Source organism: Manis pentadactyla, chromosome 3, assembly GCF_030020395.1.
Source record: "Manis pentadactyla isolate mManPen7 chromosome 3, mManPen7.hap1, whole genome shotgun sequence".
NCBI classification, from domain to species: domain Eukaryota; kingdom Metazoa; phylum Chordata; class Mammalia; order Pholidota; family Manidae; genus Manis; species Manis pentadactyla.
In genome coordinates this window covers 25,388,211-25,395,438 of record NC_080021.1, presented here as the reverse complement: position 1 = coordinate 25,395,438, position 7,228 = coordinate 25,388,211, and positions in this window count along the sequence as shown.

Below are 7,228 nucleotides of genomic sequence, written 5' to 3'. Positions count from 1 at the left end.
TATTGTTGAATTTGATTTACTAATATTTTGTTAAGGATATTTGGTCTATTCATCTGGGATACTGGCCTGTAATTCTCTCATGGAATCCTTGTCTGGCTTTGGTGTCAGGGTAATGCTGGCTTGGTAAAATGAATTTGCTGGTATTCCCCCTCTTCTGAATTTTTTGGAAGAGTTTGAGGATGACTGGTATTAATTATTTGAATGTTTGGCAGAATTTATCAGTGAAGCCATCTGGTCCTGGGATTTTGTTTGTTGGGAAGTTTTTGGTTATTGATTTAATCTCTTTAGTTGTGTTTGGTTTATTCAGATTTTCTATTTTGTCATGATTCAGTGCTTATGGGTTCTATGTTTTTCAGAATTTTTCCATTTCTTCTAGGTTGTCAATTTGTTGGCATATAGTTGTTCATCTTCTATAATCCTTTGTATTTCTGGTATCACTTGTAACATCTCTTTTCATTCATGATTGTCTTTCAGTTCTATTTTCTTCTTGATGAGTAGAGTTAAAAGTCCATTAATTTTCTTCATCTTTTTAAAGAACCAGCTCTTAGTGTCATTGGTCTTTTCTAATCTTTGTTAGTTCCTTCCTTCTGCTACCATTGGGATTCACCCCCTTTTTCAGTTCCTTGAGGTGTAAAGATAGGTAGTTTGAAAGTTTTCCTGATTCTTGATGTAGGCATTTATCACTATGAACTTTCTTAGAACTGCTTTTGCTGCATCCCATAAGTTTTGGTATATTTTATTTCCATTTTTGTTGTTTTCTTGATTTCTGCTTTGACCCATTGAATGTTCTTTGGCTTGTTTAATCTCCACATATTTGCGAGTTTTCCAATTTTCTTCTTTTAATTGATTTTTAGTTTCATACCATTATATGCTTGATATGATTTCAATATTTTTAAATGTATTAAGACTTGTTTTGGAGCCCCATACACAGTCTATCCTGGAGAATTTTCCATGTGCATTTGAGAAGAATGTTTATTCTGCTGCTTTTTGATGGAGTGTTCCATATGTATCTATTAAGTCCATCTAGTCTAATGTGTCATTGAGGTTGATGTTTCTTTATTGATTTTTCTGTCTGGATGATCTACCTATTGATGAAAGTGGGGGTATTAAAGTCCCCTACTTTTGTTTTGCTATCTACTTCCCCTTTAGTTCTGGTAGTATTTGCCATATATATATATATATATAGATGTTCCTATCTTAGGTGAATAAATATTTGCAAATGTTATCTCCTCTTGTTGGATCAACCTCTCTGTCATTATGTAATGCTCCTCGGTCTCTTATGATGTTTAAATATATTTTGTCTGATATAAGTATAGCTAACCCAATTTTCTTTGCCTTTCCATTTGCATGGAATATCTTTTTCTATCCCTCACTTTGTCTGTGTATGTCCTTACATCTACAGTGAGTCTCTTGTAGACATCATATAGATGGTTCTTGTTTTTTCATCCCTTCAGCCACTCTGTATCTTGATTGGGGCATTTAATCCATTTACATTTAGAGTAAGTATTGCTAGATGTATATGTATTACCATTTTATTAAATGTTTTCTGGCTGTTTTTAGTTTCTCTATGTGCCTTCTCTTTCTCTCTTCCCTCATGGTTTGATTAACTTTCTTTAATGTTACGTTTATGTTTAGATTTCTTCTTCATTTGCTTTTATGTATTTACTCTTAGTTTTTTCTTTGTGATTACTGGAAGGTTCACATATATCATCCTACTTATATGCCAGTTTTAAGTTGATAGTAACTTATTTCTGAACACATTAAAAAAACCCTACACTTTTAGAGTCTCTCCCACTCTACATTTTATGTGTCATGTTACATTTTTTTATCTTGTGTATATCCTTCAACTAATTATTGTAGTTATCATTATTTTTACTGTTTGTCTTTTAACCTTCATAGTAGCTTTATAAGTGGTTAATCCTCCACCTTTACCAGTGAGATTTATACTTTCATATGTTTTCTTCTTACTAATGAGTCCCCCCTCTTTTTTTCAGCTGAAATAAGTTCCTTTAACACTTCTTGTAAGGCCAGTTTAGTTGTGATGAACTCCTTTACTGTTTGCTTCTTTGGAAAACTCTTTACCTTGAATTTGATTTTGAATGGCAACTTTGCTGGGTAGAATATTTTTTATTTTTCTAGTACTTTGAATATGTCATGCCACTCCCTTCTGGCCTGCAAAGATTCTGCTGAAAACAATCTGCTGATAGTCATATGTGTTTCACTTGCACATAACAAGTTGTTTTTCTCCTTCTGCTTTTAATATTCTCTCCTTCTCTTTAATTTTTGACATTTTAATTGTAAAGTATCTTGATGCAGGTCTTTCTGGGACTCTTATGTGGAACTCTCTGGGCTTCCTGGATCTGCATGTCTGTTTCCTTCACCAGGATAGGGAAGTTTTCAACCGTTATTTCTTCAAACAAATTTTGTGCCCCTTTCTCTCTTCTCCTTCTGAGACCTCTTTAATGAGAATGCTGGTCTTCTTGATGTTATCCCATTAGTTCCTCAGGTTATCTTCACTTTTGTTCATACTTTTTTCTTTTGCTACTCTGATTGTGTGAGTTCCATTGCCCTTTTAGTTCATTGATTCTTTCTTCTGTTTAATCTAGTTTGCTGTTGAATCCCTGTAGTGTTATTTTCATCTCAGTTATATTCTTCATCTCTGTGATGTCTATTTGGTGATTTCTTATATTTTCTTTTGTGAAGTTATTACTGTGTTTATCCATTCTCTCTGGAGTTGGTGGGTATCTTTATGACCATTATTTTGAACTCTACTGGGTAAATCACTTGTCTTCATTTCATTAAGTACTTTTTTCTGAGGTTTTTATCTTTTTTTTTCTCTTGTACCATATTTTTCTGTTCCTTCTTTTTCCTTTACTCTCTGTGTTGATTTCTATGCATTAGATAAAAGATCCACCTTTAACAGTCTTTAAGGAGTGTACTTGTAGGGAGATGAACCTTACTGTTCAACCCTGCCTTAGTTCTTTCTCTCAAACTTTTGTGCTTGTCCAAGCAGCCAATTTTATTTTTAATGGCTTCCAGAGGTTGAGACTGTGCCAAGGCAGTATCCCAAAGGGAAGAATCTCAATCAGTATCTTGATTGAGGCTGAACTGGAAAACAGACCTTTAGGCAACAGCCTTTAAATTGCAAATATATAGTCCTTTGGTACCAAGTTAGGGGAGTTTTCAGCCATGATTCCTTTGATAAGCTTTCTGTGTCTTTCTCTCTCTCTCCTTTTTTTGGGACCCCTAATAATGTATATATTGATCCTTTTAATGGTGTTTCATAAGCCCCCCTCCAGCTATCTTCAGTCTTTTTATTTTCTTCCCTCCCCTGATGATATGAGTCCCACTGCTGTCTTCAAGTTTCCTGATCCTATCATCATCTGCTTGACCTAGTCTGTTATTGAACCCCTCTTGAATTCTTCAGTATGGTTATTGTATTCTTTCACTGATTTGTTTGATGCTTTTCAGTATTTTCCATCTCTTTATTGAAATTCTCATTTTATTCATGCATTTTTTCCTAGTCTTAGTTAAGTAAGCATCTTTATATTATTTTGAATTCTCCATCAGGTAAATCACTTATGTCAGTTTCATTAAAATCTGTTTCTGGATATTTATCTTGTTCTTTTATTTTTAACATATTCCTCTGTTTCTTTATTTTGACTGTCAGTGTTGGTTTTTTTGTACATTACATAAAACAGACACTTTTCTCAGTATTGACAGAGTTGTCTTGTGTAGATGAACCTCATCAGTAAACCTCTGTAACTGTCCAAAATTATTTTTTTGTTAGTGGCACCCAGTAGTTAAGGGTGTGCCAGATCTGTTCTAGTATCCCTAAGGGGTGGAGGACTCTGCACCTAGATGAAGGATGACTGGAAGCTGGAAAATATGCATTTTGTTCTCTTACAGGGAGAAAAGGGATAGTGGGAGTTTTATCTGCTTCCTTTGATCTGGGCCTACGTCTGTAGCAGCTGGGTGTGTGTGTGTGTGTGAGTGCATGCTCTGGAGCCTATTACAACTTCTTTGTTGTTTGCTACTGTCCTGTGGGACTTACAATGCAAAAATGCAAGCTATCAGAGTCAGGTGATCTGGGGTAGGGGACCTTATCTCTTCCACACTGGAAGTATGTACAAGCTTCTTTCAGGGAGATACTGGCAACTTGCAGTAAGCTAAAAGGAGAGGGGAGGGGAGGTGTCCACTGCTTTCCCTGGTCTTCAGAGATGATCAAGTCAGCCCCTATATGCATGTTAAATTAGAAGATAGGCAGTAGCTTTTAGATTAGCAAATAGACTTCTTTCAGGGAAAGACTAGGAGTTGGATGATTTTGCCTGCTCCCTTTGTGCTGAGCCCTGGGTAGACAGCTGTGGTATTTGTGCACCTGTTAAGAATTTGTTTGCTACAGTCTTGTGGATCAAAGTCCCATTGGCTTCCAGAGTTAGGTATTTTGGGTCCATCCCTCAATTTGGAATCCCAAGTTATAGCACTAGATATAGGGTGCAAGTCCTTAGCTCTTCAGGAAGAAGCTGGGAGGTGTGAATTCCCTCTCAATTATAAATAGCTGTGCTGGAGGTAGAGTTTGTTGTGAGGGTGTGGCTCAGCCTTTCCTACTCATTTTGATGTATTTTCTTGTTCACTCAATGTGTAGGGAATTGCTCCATTTCAAAGGAAATTGCTCCATTTGTAGCTGTACATTTGGTGTGTTCATTGGAGGAGCAGTGTTCAAGAACCTCGTATGTCACCATCTTTGCAGCCTAGGATTGCTCACCTTGAAGGACCTTGCAGACAGAAGCAAAATAGTGTGCTGACAGATAGGGAAGGAATGTTCAGAGGGAGACTACCCTCTCGGTTCTTTCTGGCATCTCAGATTCCTTAGTGCTTATAATAATCATTATTCTTTTCATTCTATTTTGTATCCTATTCTGTTCAATTCACATTCTGAAACCCAGTTTTCTAATATGAATCTCTCGCTTTAAAGATTTTTTACAATAGCTACCCACTGTTTTAGGTACTTTTTATTTCACAGAATCTTCCTTCACAAGACCCTGCAAGTTCTGCACCAATGTCCAGATTTATAGTTGACTAAAAGGAGTTGCAAGGCAACCTCAGACCATTTACAAATACCAGTTTACTTCTCACTTGATCTTTCTCAAATTTGGGTACTGGTGTCAGCATGTCAGGAATTACACCAAACCACACAGTAAATTAGATACACTGCTAGGAGCATTGTTACTCAAGGGTTGTGGTGGGAGAGCCATTAGTTTATAAATTCCTTTCATCCATGTACCTATTCAATTATTTTGTGTTCAGTGGGCAACAGGAATCCAGAGAAACCTTCTGTATGGAGTGGGACCCACACATCATTTAAAACTCCCTGGGTGATTGCAAATGCAGCAAGGTTGAGAGTCTGGCCCATTGTTATCTCCCACCTAATTTCTCACTACTTTCCCTCTCACTCTTTGTTCTAACCAGTTTGGTCCGGCTTATCTTGAACATGTCCAGCATACTTATGCCTATCTTTGCTCTATCTGTCCTTTTCTGTCACCTTGATGGTGATGTAAGACTCCTGAAAGTTTTTTCTAGACTTACTCTTGACTCTCTTACCTCTGTCATTGTTCAGAACTTCCCCTTCTAAATGAGGCCTACTTGACAATCCTATTAATTCTAAAACCTATCTAGATTTTTTATTTGTTTGCTGTCTGACTCAGTGCTAGGATTTAAGCCCTATGAAGGCAGAAAACTTGGTTTGTTTTGTGTATTCTTGGACACTAAGCACCTTGCATAGGTTAGGAATTAACTTAAGGTAGTGGACCTTTTTGATGTCATGCTAGAGTTGTGCTAATAGAGTAGTTATGAGTCACACGTGGCTATTTAACATTTGAAATGTGGCTAGTTTGAATTGAAGTGAGTTGTAAAATATGAGTTTTAAGATTTAAAAATACAAGTTAAAAATTAGTTTGACATGTTTTAGATATACTAGATTAAGTTTCCTTTTAAAAGTTACTAGAAAAATTAAAATTATCTAAAGTGGCTTATATTTGAGAGCACTGAAAGAATATAACAGGATTCACAGTTGGGGCCCTGATGTCTAATAACTTTTATCGTCCTGTCAACGTGAGCTAGTTTTATGTTTAAATCAGCTTATTTTGACATTGTTCTTTTTCAGACATTAAAAAAAAATCCCCTTTCCTAAATTATTTTCATTATCCAGCTGGTTCCCTTACTGAGCTACACAGAACTATGACATGATATTTACACAAACACTGTTAACATTCTGAGAAGTGATAATACTCATTAAGTATTTGGAATTAATGAATGGGGCTGTTGCAGTTATCTTCACCAAGTGTTAGTGATAAGGCAATGCATAGAAAGAGCATCACCAGATACTGGAGATGTGCAAGGTGAAGGAACCACCTACCAACCTAAGGCATTAGGTCGTCTGAAGAAGCATGATGTCATTGTTTTAGATGGAATGACGCATGTCGTCCCTCCAAGTGGACATGTAACTCATGGCAGGTGCCCTAGAAAACTGTTTAGGGAAAATTGTCCAAGCATGTGCAACCCAGCGGCCTGAGTAAGCCTTATGACCCCCATACAAAGATGAGCTGTTTCCCAAATTGTTTTTAATTTTCTCAAAGAATTTTCACAACTCTTAGATAGAAACAAGTGGGGCTTGATTTTCATTTTAATTGGGAAGTAGGCCCAGATACAGAATAAAGTTGAATTTTAGGTTCCAAAAGCAAGTTAGGATTAGAGGCTGGGTTTCCAGACCCCTGGCCCATTGCTCTAGTGCACTCTCCTGATAGTTCTGGGTTTGTGGAAGGAAGCCGAGATGGGAGTGAAAAGCCTCGCTGGATGTTTACAGAAGAATCCTACGTTAAATACTCATGGTTTTACTGTATCTACAACAAAATTTCACTTGCTGTGCTGAACCACTTTTAAAATACTAGGTAAAGCTTTTTCTCACCTGAGAATCTTTTCTGAACTACCCAAGGTACTTTAACATGCTGTATCCTAGGTTCCCATCACTTTATTAGACTATAATTCCTTCCTAACGTGTAGGCTTCTCAGATGGACCTAGGAAATCTTCTGTACATAATCACTGGTTAGTTGTTCAGGGGCCAAGGACATTTACATGTAGGCATGTCAACGGTTTTTAAATACTTCACAGTTACAGGAATATATGTATCTGTGCCTGATTCCTTAGCACCAGCCATTTGTTGGTTTAATT